This window comes from Alligator mississippiensis, chromosome 1, assembly GCF_030867095.1.
Source record: "Alligator mississippiensis isolate rAllMis1 chromosome 1, rAllMis1, whole genome shotgun sequence".
Classification (NCBI taxonomy): Eukaryota; Metazoa; Chordata; order Crocodylia; family Alligatoridae; genus Alligator; species Alligator mississippiensis.
In genome coordinates, this window is record NC_081824.1 from 450584616 (window position 1) to 450596256 (window position 11641).

Here is an 11641-nt window from a genome sequence, read left to right on the forward strand (position 1 = left end):
AGTTCTTCTCACACACAGAGCACTGATGTAGCTTCTCCCCTCTGTGGATAAGCTGGTGCCGGGCCAGGCTGGAAAATTGTCTGAAGCTCTTACGACACTCCAAGCACTGATTTGGCTTTTCCCCGTGTGAATGAGCTGACCTTTGGCCACAGTGGAAGAGTGGGTGAAGTTCTTGCCAAAGTCAGAGCATTTATGGGACTTCTCCCTTGTGTGCATGCACCTGTGCCTGGCCAGGTTGGCAGACTGCCTGAAGCTCTTTTCACACTTTGTGCAGGAGTGTAACTGCTGCCTGCTTTGCACACACTGGTGCTGGGACAGGCCTTCCCTGTTGATGAAGTTCTTCCTGAACTTGGTGCAGTGGTGTGTCTTCCTTCCCAAGTATGTGTGCTGATGCTGAACCAGCAAGAAGAAACATGTGAAGGTCTTACAACAAGTGACACAGCAGTAATGATTCTGCTCCCTGTGCACATGTTGGTTCTTCATGAGCTCTGAGCTGCAGACCACAATCTTTCCCCTTTTGGTGAAGCAATGGGGAGCTGTCCAGAATGGATCTGGCAGTGAGCAGCCGGGGTCGGGAGGCAGGTGAAGCTCTTCCCACACATAGTGCATACGTGGGGCTTCTCTCCAGCGTGCCTTATCTTGTGCAGAGCCAGGAGTGAGAGCCAGCTAAAGCTTTTCCTGCGCTGAGGGCAGGGGTGGGCTCTCCCCCTGGGCTTGGTAGTGAGCTCCGGTTTCCCTCCAAGGCCACCCCACTGCCTTGCTTTACATGCAGGCTCTCTCTTTGGTGGACCTTTTCTTTACGCCTCTTCAGGTCTCTCAGCACCAGAAAATCTTCCCTGAACCCAGATCCTTTTCTGGCTTCTTTCCCTTCTTAATTCTCACAAGCAACTGGAGATGGGACCTGATTCATTGCTACATTCTCCTTTCACTTTGGGGGTCTCTCCTGGCCCTCGTGCCGTTGGTCCTTCACAGGGCTCAGGGAGTCCATCTCACCCAAACAGCCTTGGGAAGCCCACGGTGGCTCCAGATTTGCAGGCCCTTCCTTAGGAGGCATCTCCTCAGCTCTGCTCAGCAGCCAGCTACCTCCTGCATGGGGAAGAGAAAATCCAGATTAGTCCCCACACTGCTGCCAAGGGACACATACAGCTATTCCTTCTGCTGGGATGGGCCTATGGGGAGGACTGGACTTGGCACTTGTCTATCCTCAACTCAACAAGTTCTTCCTACCATGACCCCAAGTGCTGGGGATGTGGCAGTGCCAGGTCCCTGTGCCAGCCTAACCTTTCCTACTCACTGCAGTTCTGAGCCAGACTCTCAAGGTTTCTGGCCCAGCTCTCAGTCCCAGCACCTAATGCCCTGCAGGGAGAAACATGTGGGCCATGTATGCTTGGACAGTATCTGGATGGCTTCATGTTGTAATAAGCTGAAGTTGAGACCAGAATGATCTGCTAAAAGGAAAAATGAAGCTCTTGAATGGCTTCTCTTTCCCACCACACTAGTGAGTCCAGGGGGAGATTATGCTGGGTAGGGTTGTACTGCTAAAGATTTTTTGGGCCAATTCTGATGGCCTGTTATTAATGAGCCATATAGGCCGAGACTGACCTGATTGCCAACACGCAAGCCTGGTGTCTCTAGTGGCTTATAGAATAGAGAAGATCCCACACAACTTACTGATTTGTTTGATGCGCCTGGATGGGGGAGTTTTTCGCTACTTGCACGATTTCACAATGATTGCACACTTAATTCATACACCACAATTTTATTTTAAAATTCTTTGCTACGCATATAACACTACTTAGCTTTAAGAAATACCACAAACATTAAGAACACAATAACTACATATATCAGAAACAATGCTTCAAATGGACTTCTTTAAAACAATTACAATTACAACTAACTATATAATTTTAACTAGAAAAGTTATTACTATATTATACTTACAGTCCTAGAATTCCAAGAAGCCAAACACCTAAATATAGTTTCATTCCTCAGTAGTACAACTTAATGGGTTGGCCTCAGTAGTACGGTTCAATAGGCTAGCCTCAGTAGTACAGTTCAATGGGCTGGCCTCAGCAGTGATAGGAACAAGTCCCCTTCCTTCAGTCCCACTCGGGCGCTCTGCGGCTTCAGCGTGAACTAAGAGATTTGTGTTCACAGAGAGGGTGGTTCAGGTGATCAGTCTGATCTGGCCTACACTTGCAATTCTTCCTTCGTTGTTCTGCAAGTGAGGTTACCTCCAAATTGGGACAGTAGGTTACAGTTTGTATCGAGTGAGTTGCCGTCTTGGGCCAGTCCTACCCAAACCTGTCACTACTCCCAAATTTGGGCTCAGATCTTTCTTAACAGATTCTTTTGCTTGGTAATTAGTTTCTTTTGTTGACCATTTTAATTACTTTGAGGAATTTCCTTTCTTTCCAATTTTTAAAAGGCTCCTAGGGTTTGATCTCTCGGAATGTGGGATGTTTGCTTAAGGGTCATTTTTATGTTCACTTTGTTAAAGGCCTCTAAAGATAAAATTCAAGAGTTAAGACTTTGAGCAAAGCTAGGACCTTCCACACATAGGCCAAAACAATGGCCTAGATCAGAAGATGAATCTTGTCTTTTTCCTAAACTGGCTAGTGGGAAACTATTACAGGTATTCAGACTATTACATTCAATATGACACCTGGAAGCTTGGAGAGCAACGTCTAGCTGGTAAGTGTCTGGGGGGAATGGGGTGGGAGGGGCATATTGAGGTCCCTGTGTTGAGGGAGGGAGTGGGGCTGGGGCAGATGTTGCCCAGATGGGGCCAGAGCCCCAAGCAGCTGGTTCAGGAGTCATGGGATGGCTGTCTCCTGCCACAGTGCACAACCCCGGGAAAGGCATGGGGGGCACATGCCACCTGGATCTGTGCGCAGGGCAAGGGTGGACTGCTGCTGCAGGCTGGGGCCAGAGCTGTGCTCTTGCTGGTGGGTGTTTTGGCCAAGGCTGCAATCAGGGCAGGCAGCAGAAGTGTTGGGAGGGGGGTTACGGCAAATTTTGGGGTGGCTGCAGCCCCTTCTTTAGCTCCACCACCTGCACCAAGTGCAGCCCCTGCCCAGCCGCACTGCAGCTCTGCACCAAACACCCACCGGGAACAGCCCAGCCCAGCCCAACCCAGGGTTGTCAGCCGTCAGGAGTGTGCAGGGAGCACTGCCTTACACTGCACCAGCTACTTCTGTTGTACAGAAAATACTACTTCTGCTTGATAAGAAAAGCCCAGGTTTCATTCCTCATCCCTCCAAGAAATGTTCTGGAAGCGGAGGATTCAGAGCTGTGGTCTCCCTTCTGGAAGGAGCAGCAGGGTGCTTCCTACCTGTTTTGTAACAGCCAGAACCAGAGGGATTATTAAGCAATACTATGTGCTTCTTGGAGGCATTTGGTATTTTGCTTAAACAGGTAATATTAGTTAATATAAGCTTTTAAGTTTGTAAACTGCAAATGTAACTTGTCTGTCATAAGTTTAATCAAAATGATAAATTCACTGTTCATGGGACTGACTGGTCCCCAGAGGCAAAGCTGTAGCTGGGAGATTAGCTGGCCTAACGGTTTTTTGCTCAGGGTTCAGCCTTAGCGATAAAAACTAGATCTAACTGCTTGGCACACCCAACATATTCTAGGAAAGCATATCCCAAAAAAGCATATTCAAATGAAGCCTAAAAGGGGTTGGGATTTAGGCAGAGCGATGACAATTTCAAACCTTAAGGTGCTGCATCATAATTTGCTTATTGGATAAACCTGAGTCTGAGTAGTCACCTTTTATGATAGTTTCATCACCTTTCAATCCCATAGGGTAACAGCTATAGGGCAACATTATGAGTGGCCCTGAGGCCAACAGATTAACATAAGACTAGGTATAAAAAGCACGTGCATCAGGTAACCAGCAGGAAGGAGGGAATAGAATGGTTGTTTCTGGTCCACGCCCGGACCCCAGACTCCCCGTGTGAGTGAGGATCGGGTCCCTGTTCCTGATCAAGGGATCTTCCCCGGTAATCCCTCTGACAGCATCGATCATCAGGGACGCCTGACTTCACTGGAATCACTTGGCGCACACGTGGCATCGAGGGACTATCGATAAGTTGCCAACCCATGTCTGTCTATTTGTTGTTTTGAACAGCCCAGTGTGGCTAATACCCTCGCAGTGCCCAGTTGGCCTACAACAGATTGAAAGATTCCTATGACCGTACATCCACTCCCTGCATGACAAGGACCATCATCTCCTGAAGGCTTCTCCCTGCTTTGCCTTCTCTTTCATCCTTCAGTCCCCACCCTTCACTGGCCATCAAGTCCTGAGTAGAAACCTTGAATTCATTGGATCCCTTCCCCAAATCCCAGTTGGTTATTCTGCGTCCAGTACCCAGTCAGAAACACGCTTTAACTACGGCCCCAAACAGGATATTGAGGTCCCACACCTGACTTAATCAGTGAGGACAGGTGCATCTCTGGGTCTCTGATGATGAGGACCAAGGGGAAATCTCGAGGTCAGAGGACCTGCTGCCAGGTGATTTGTGGCTGTCCCATCCACCTGACTCCCCTCTCACAAATGCTCCATGCCCAGGGTGAAAGGGGGCCTGAAAACTGCAGACCTGCCCCGTGCTGCCATCCCTGAGTGCTAACCTCAAATAGCTTATGCTGTCATGTGTCCAGGCAGGTGTTTCACTCTTTGAAATTCAGAGCTGTGGAGACAAGCACCTGTCCCATTGTTCTCCCCCTGACTACAGCTGTTAGGGGACAATAGAGCTTGCTGTCTTCCTTTTTAGGCTCAGATCTGGTTTCCTTGGGACACCATGATTTTAAATTTCTCTCTTTACTCCCCATTGTAGGAGTTGATTCCCCAGCCCAAGTAGCCATACCTCTCTAACACCCTCTCTCAGGGCAAGATGGGATTTGTAGTCCCCCATGGAAATCCACATGGTGTGCAGAAGAAGCTCTGTGTAGCCATGGCTCTTGGGTGAGAGAGGCTGGGGTTGTCCCTGACATCTCCTGGTTGGGTCGACCTGGAGCACAGGACGTGTGTAATCCTGGTCTTAGGCTGCATGAAGTGGCTCCATGGAGTTAGTTGGATTCAGAAGTTTTCTGTTGTGATGGGAAGGGAATACCCCATCATTTGCAGCAGAATTTCCCCAAATCTATTCCCACTCTTAGGCCCAGAGTGTCACAAAGCCTGAGACTCAGCCCAAAGTCCATTGAAGGTTCATACCAAGGCCTTTGTCCCAGTGCAGATTCCTGTGATGTGGAGGCTCCCTGGGACTCATCAGCAGAGGAAATCCCCATGGGCTCATTCCCTGTACCAGACATTGCCCTAAAACAGTGTCACAAGCCTGATGGGCACTGTGAGTGTATCAATTTTTTCACAGGCCAACTGGGCTGTTTGATTCAGTTTTGGATAGCGGAGGTAAAGTTGGGAGTGAAATAAAGGCAAATATATTATAGCTTACACACACAAAACAGTTAACAGAAAGTTATCTTTCTTTGGGGAGCTGACCTATACCCAGTAGCCAACAGTTATAAGAGGGGGTTGGGGGTTACTGATGCTCTTTGGGTGTCGAGCCCTTGTTAACCATATATATCGAAAAGGCTGGTAAGGACCTGACTCTTGGTGTGTTGGCAGCTCATCATGGAGGACATGAGGCAGCTTGTCCTCGGGCCCTGGGGTTTCCTGCTCTCCTGCCTCCACCAGAGGCCTGTCCCCACGATGGACCTTTGGGTGCTGCATGCACTGTGACCTAGGGACAAGACAAATGTGTCACTGGGGAGCCTTGATCCTGGAGGGAACATCCCCCAGACACGTGGAGGTGCAGATGGCAGCAAACAAACACTCACCTGGAGCTTCTCATCTTCTGCCTGCCCCAGCTGAAACCCCTTGGCCAGGTTAACAGCCTTGGCAGAGGCCTCCACTTGGCACCCGCACCCCCAGCTCTGCATGTCTTGGGGCAGGATGGCCAGGACTTGCTCCAGCACCACCAGCTCCAGGATCTGCTCCTTGCTGCAGTGCTGGGGCTCCAGCCAGCGCTGGCAGAGCTCCCACAGGCGGCGACAAATCTTCCTTAGGCCCTCGGCTTCCCGGTAGCGGAGGCCACGGAAGAGCTGGTGCCAGGCCTCTGGGGTGGGGAGCTCATCCCACAGTGCCAGCTGTGGGGTCGCAGAGGGCAGCTCGGTCTCACAAGGGGGCTCCATGGCCTGCATTGTGTCCTGCCCCCAAAGCTCCTGGTGCTGGACTGGCTCTGTCTGCAGCTGCTGTTTTACTGGCTGTGATGCCGACCGCTGTAGGGACTCCTGCCCCCCGTCCCGCTCTGCACGACACGAGGGACTTCTGCACCCTCAGCTCCTCCCTGCAGATCTACTGCCACGGGCTCCAGCGCAGCAGCCACGTCTCCCCAGGAGAGATCTCAGCTAGATGGCGGCTCGGGCTCTCGCTGTCCCTGCACTCACGCACAGCGCCTGTTGGCAGCGTCCGGTGTGTGGGGCACCTGCAGGAAAGGCCACAGCACAAATCAGACAATGGATCGGAGACCTGGGATTGGGACTCTGTCCCAGCCTGAGGTCTGCCCGGCCCTGACACCCCCGACTGCCCCCACTCCCAGCAGTGTCGGAGCCGTCCTCCCTTCCCTGCAGCCCTAGCACTGGCTCCCAGGACTGGACTAGCTGCACAAAGGGTGCAAGCCCAGCTCCCTGCCACATCCCTGCAGGGCGGGTGACCACCTGTCCCTAACCAGGCGGGACAGTTGCTGTGTGGGGACCTCAAGCCCCATCCCAGGACACACAAGCCCGGGGCAGCATGTCCCCCAGGAGGGGTTGGGGACCCAGGGGGGGCAGCGGCCAGGCTGGTGAGGGGGTGCTGTGGGCAGGATGCCTGGATTTTGTCTGCCAAAGTCTTGATGGTCCCATGCCCTCCTAGGAATCCCAGGTACTTTGATTCCCGTCTTCCTACTACACCTTTTTTTGGATTGGCCGCCATCCCAAGCTCCCTCAGTTGGTGCATATGACAATATCGTTTATGTATGCCAACATGTACCTACCATGTAAGGCCAAAGCTCGGTTCATCAGTCTTTGGAAGGGGGCTGCCGCCCCGTGCAGGCTGAAGGGCATTCTACAAAATTCATATAGGCCCCATGGGGTCCCAAAAGCAGCTTTGGCATCGTCTTTTGTGGCCATGGGTATTTGCCAGTACTCTTGAGACAGGTCAAGCATCGTTATGTAGCAGGCCTGTCCTATTCTTTCTAAAAGCTGGGGCATGGGGAAGGCATCGAAAGCTGCTCCAGCATTTGAAATCTACACTGAGACGTAAGGTCCCATCAGGCTTTGCCACAGACCCCGTGAGGGGACTGTTACCCCTCGTCCAAGCATCTTTCAGAGCTCCTGCTTCATGGGGCCATATAAACGGTCGGGGTCAGGGCGCCATCACTCTCACACCACTCTTCTAGGCAGGGTGTGCGACCCACCCACGTTCCTCTCGAAAGACATCGCGGAAGGCGCAAATAACCCGAACCAAGTCTCCTCCCTGACTAGCTGCCAGGCGCTCTTCAATTTGTACTCTTTCCTCCCCGGGTGTCTCCCTAACGTCCCCGCTTATTGCAGGGCCAAGTTCTGCACTTTCTAGTTCAGCCTCAGCCAACCACCGCTCGGCCTTCTTCCAGCTTTTAACAAGTTTACATGGAAAATCTGTTGCTCCCATTGATGCCCGTTCGGAATAGCTCGTCATCCACCAGCCCGGCGTGCCTTCTTATTTCCAAGGGCCTTGCCACTTTGTCAGCAGGTTACCGGCCATGGTGGGTAATAGGACTGACACCCTGTTGTTGACTGGCAGCTCTCTCCTCAGCCGTTCTGTCATGATGCCTCTTTGGTTTCTGTTGGATCTCCCTCAAATTTTCCAGGGCCACCTGCCTCATGGGCAGCAAACAGGCCCTCAGAGCTTCACAATGAGCCTCAGCTCCTGTTGGGCTCAATGTGGGTTCCTTAAGAACTGCTAATAGCCCCCTGCGCCTGCGTCCATAAACCAGATCCAAGGGAGACTACTTCGTGGATGCCCGTGGGGTGGCCCTCAGGACAAACAATAACTGGGTGATCAACAAGTCCCACTTTCATGAGTCCTTCTGAGTGCACTTACTGAGCATCCCTTTTAGTGTCCCATTTAACCTCTCTACCAGACCTTTTGTCCAGGGGTGGTAGCCTCATGTTGGCAACCATCGGATCCCTAGGACCCAACAGGCGTTCTGTGATACCTTAGCCATGAAGTTAGTGCCCTGATTGGTTACAACATCCCTTGGAAGTCCTACCCTCGATATCCACTTCAGTAACTCCTCCGTAACATGTGTCCCCGTCGCTGCCCACAAAGGGATTGCCTCAGGGTACCAGGTGGCTTAATCGATTATGACTAAGATGCAGGCAAAGTGCCTGTCAGGAATGATGGGGCCGGGCAGGTGGGGATGGAGCCCTGTGTCTGGCCACGCGCCCCTGCAACCCCACCACTCTGGGTCCAGCCCTGCTCTGCTCCCCGCAGAGGCAAATTAATGTGTACTGGGGCGCTGGGCAAACACCAAATTGAAGGCCCCCTCCCCAACGGGACCTGGACTACAGGGGTGGGGGAAGGGGCTCTTCCCATCCCGGTGCTGGTGGAGGAGGCTGGAGGGACCCTGCCGGGCTGGGGGTGCAGAGGCACATGGCCCCCTCTTCTCCCTGCTACCTATCCTCCTCCCCCACTATGGCCAATCACACACACAGGCGTACGCACAGATGGGTGCACACTCTACTCTCACTCACTCTCTGCACCTAGACACACAGAGACAAACATACTGTCCCTGGCATGAACAGACACATGCACGCACAGATGCACACATGCACAGCCATGCACAGACACGCACGCACAGACACATGCACACAGACATGCACAAACTCTCTCCCTCCCATGAACAGACACATGCATGCACACAGACACATGCGCGCACACACACACACGCACAGATGCATACACAGACACACACACAGACACGTGCATATGCACACACACACACGCACACATGCAGACGGGCGTACACTCTGCTCACTCACTCTCTGCACATGGACACACGGAGACAAACGCACTCTCCCTCCTGCCATGAACACAGACACATGTACGCAGAAACACACACGCATGTACACACAGACACATGCATGCACGCAGATGGGCATGAGCTCTACTCACTCTGCACATGGACACACAGGCAAACACACTCTCCCTCCTGCCACGAACAGACACATACACACACACACGCACGCAGACACATGCACACACAGACACTCACTCTCTGCACATGGACACACAAACACACTTTCCCTGCCACGAACCAGGGTCAACGTGTAGGGGGTTCACATGGGTGCATGTGCACCCCCTAACTATGGTGGTGCACCCCCTACAAAAAGGCACTGCCGACACTGCCAGCAGCGGCTGTGCTTGGTTGCCAATGCTTGGTTGGCGCTTGCCACCACTCCACCCCCTCCCACCACTGACAGCCACTGCACTCCTGCCTCTCCTGCTACTGCTGTGCCCCCCAGCCATGGCACGAGTCGTTCATGCCATGAACACAGATGCATGCACGCACACACACAGGCTTGCAGCCATTATGGGTCGCGCTCAAGCCACAGGCTTTTCACTTCCCCCATAACTTGTCCATGGCCTCCACCGCTTCAGGTTCCTTGGGCCTTTCCCTGGGGGCTTGGGGGGAGCTATTCTCTTTCCACCTTCATTACGAGTAAGCCCGCAGTCTCGGGCACCGCGTCCCCCTCGCTCACATCTGTAACAGGTGATTTCTTTAGGGCGCCACCTAACGGGGTCTCATCTTCTCTCCCCGCCTTCGTCCCGGGGCCCAGGGGGTCCCAGCGAGCCGCTCTCTGGGACAATGACTTCGGCCCGTTTCGAGCTTCTTCGTAGCTCTGTGGTAAGAGTCTTCTCGCCAGTTCTGGGTGTGCGCCTCCAAATCGCTAGGGAATAGCTCTCAGAGAATCTCATCTGTGCGTCCTTCCTGACCACGCACCGGTGCTTTAAGCCTGAGCACCCTTTTCCCCGGCACCCCTCCCCTTGGCGTCTGCAAAGCGCCCACAGTCGCTGCAGGGCCCCTGGGGGCCGGTCCTGGCTGTGGGAAGGGCACGTTTCCCAGTGAGACCACGCCCCAAGACCCAGGAGCAGGGGGACCCCGAGACCCCCCCCAGAGCTGGCAGCACCGAGCCCCCCGAGCTGCGTGCTGGGGACCCCGAGACCCCCCAGGACGGGCAGTATTAGGGACCCCGAGACCCCCACGGTGCCGTGTGCAGGGGGGCCGATACCGCCCAGAGCTGGCAGCACCGGGGACCCCAGTACACCGCCAGAGCTGGGGTGGGGGGACCCCGAAACCCTCCCCGGAGCCCGGCGCTGCGGGACACTGAGCCCCCGAGAGCCGGCAGCACCGGGGCCCCCTCGCCCCGACCCCGGCGCGTCCCCCAGCCCCGGGCGGCACGGCCCTCCGCACCGGGGCGCGGGCAGGCGCCCGGGGCGTCTCCAGGCACAAGGGAAACTGCGGCCGGGCTGGAGGCTGGCGGGGGAAACTGAGGCAGGGCCGGGGCGGGGCGGGGCGGGGCTGGCGGGAGCGCGCGGGGGAGCGCGCGGGGAAACTGAGGCAGGGGCCGGAAGAGCCCCCCCACCCCAGTCTTGCCAGAGGCTGCTGCCACCAAGGGGTTAACGCGGGGGCGGGGCGGCAGCAGCGGCGCCAACCGGTGACGTCATGCGTGTGACGTCGATGGGAGGGGGCGGAGCAGAGAGCAGGTCCGTGCGGGGCGGGGCGGGGCTGCGGGCTGGGAGTGAGGGGCGCTGCCCGGCTGGGCGGGGGCGGGGGCTGCGGGGTGGGTTGGGGAAACTGGCTGGAGCCGGGGCACAAGCGCTGGTGGGGGCACAGGGGGCTCTTGCTTCCACCCCAGGTGAGGTACAGCTGAAGGGACTGGTGGTTTGGGCAGAGATGTCCTGTGCTGCCAAAGTCAGGGCTGACTGGCATTCATGAAGAGTTTCTTGCCATCCTGGCTTTGTCTCATAGACAGTGCTCTCTAGCCATCACGTTGTGGGTGCAGGCAGATGTCGCATTTGAAGCATTTCCCCGTACTCGTGTACACTGAAGGCCTTCAAAACCAGGGTGTTTCTGATGTGAAGAGAGGTATGACCCTTGTTGTGCCTCCCAGCTGGAGAGTTTAAAGTCACTCGGTCTCCCTGCAGTGACTTGCTCTCTGGACCAGGATGCAATTGTGGGATGCAGTGACCTCCAGCTCTGCGCGATGCAGGGAGTGGAGGGAGAGGCAGAGCGGACTCTCAGTGTGGCTCTGCCACCCCGGTCTTCTGGGGGCTGTGGCTCCACGCAACCTCCTCCGTAGCTGAGGGAGAGATCAGAGTTGGTGTCTGTGAGAAGTCTCCTCTCCGCTTTGCCTCCATTCTCTTGGAAAACCCCCATTGCCAGATCCAGGATACCCTGGAACCAGGGGAGAAGAGGTATTGCTATATGTGCCTGCAAGTGATGTGAAAACTAGATGTACCTGCTGTATGTACATGCTATATATACATGCAAATGTGACAGCTCCCCTTCACACACAGCATAGGCCTGAGTCCCCAGCATTGGGAATGTACAGC

The 11641-nt window shown here is 54.6% G+C and overlaps 1 long non-coding RNA gene across 1 annotated transcript; it reads right to left on the reverse strand.

Annotated features, from left to right (window-relative positions):
• Window positions 1–1743: 1743 nt before the first annotated feature.
• On the reverse strand, window positions 1744–10680 carry LOC132248460 (uncharacterized). The gene is made up of 2 exons (XR_009459655.1): window positions 7038–10680; window positions 1744–6488 (listed from the first exon to the last, which is right to left on the reverse strand). It is a non-coding gene; the product is annotated as an uncharacterized LOC132248460 (long non-coding RNA).
• Between the last annotated feature and the right edge of the window lie 961 nt (window positions 10681–11641).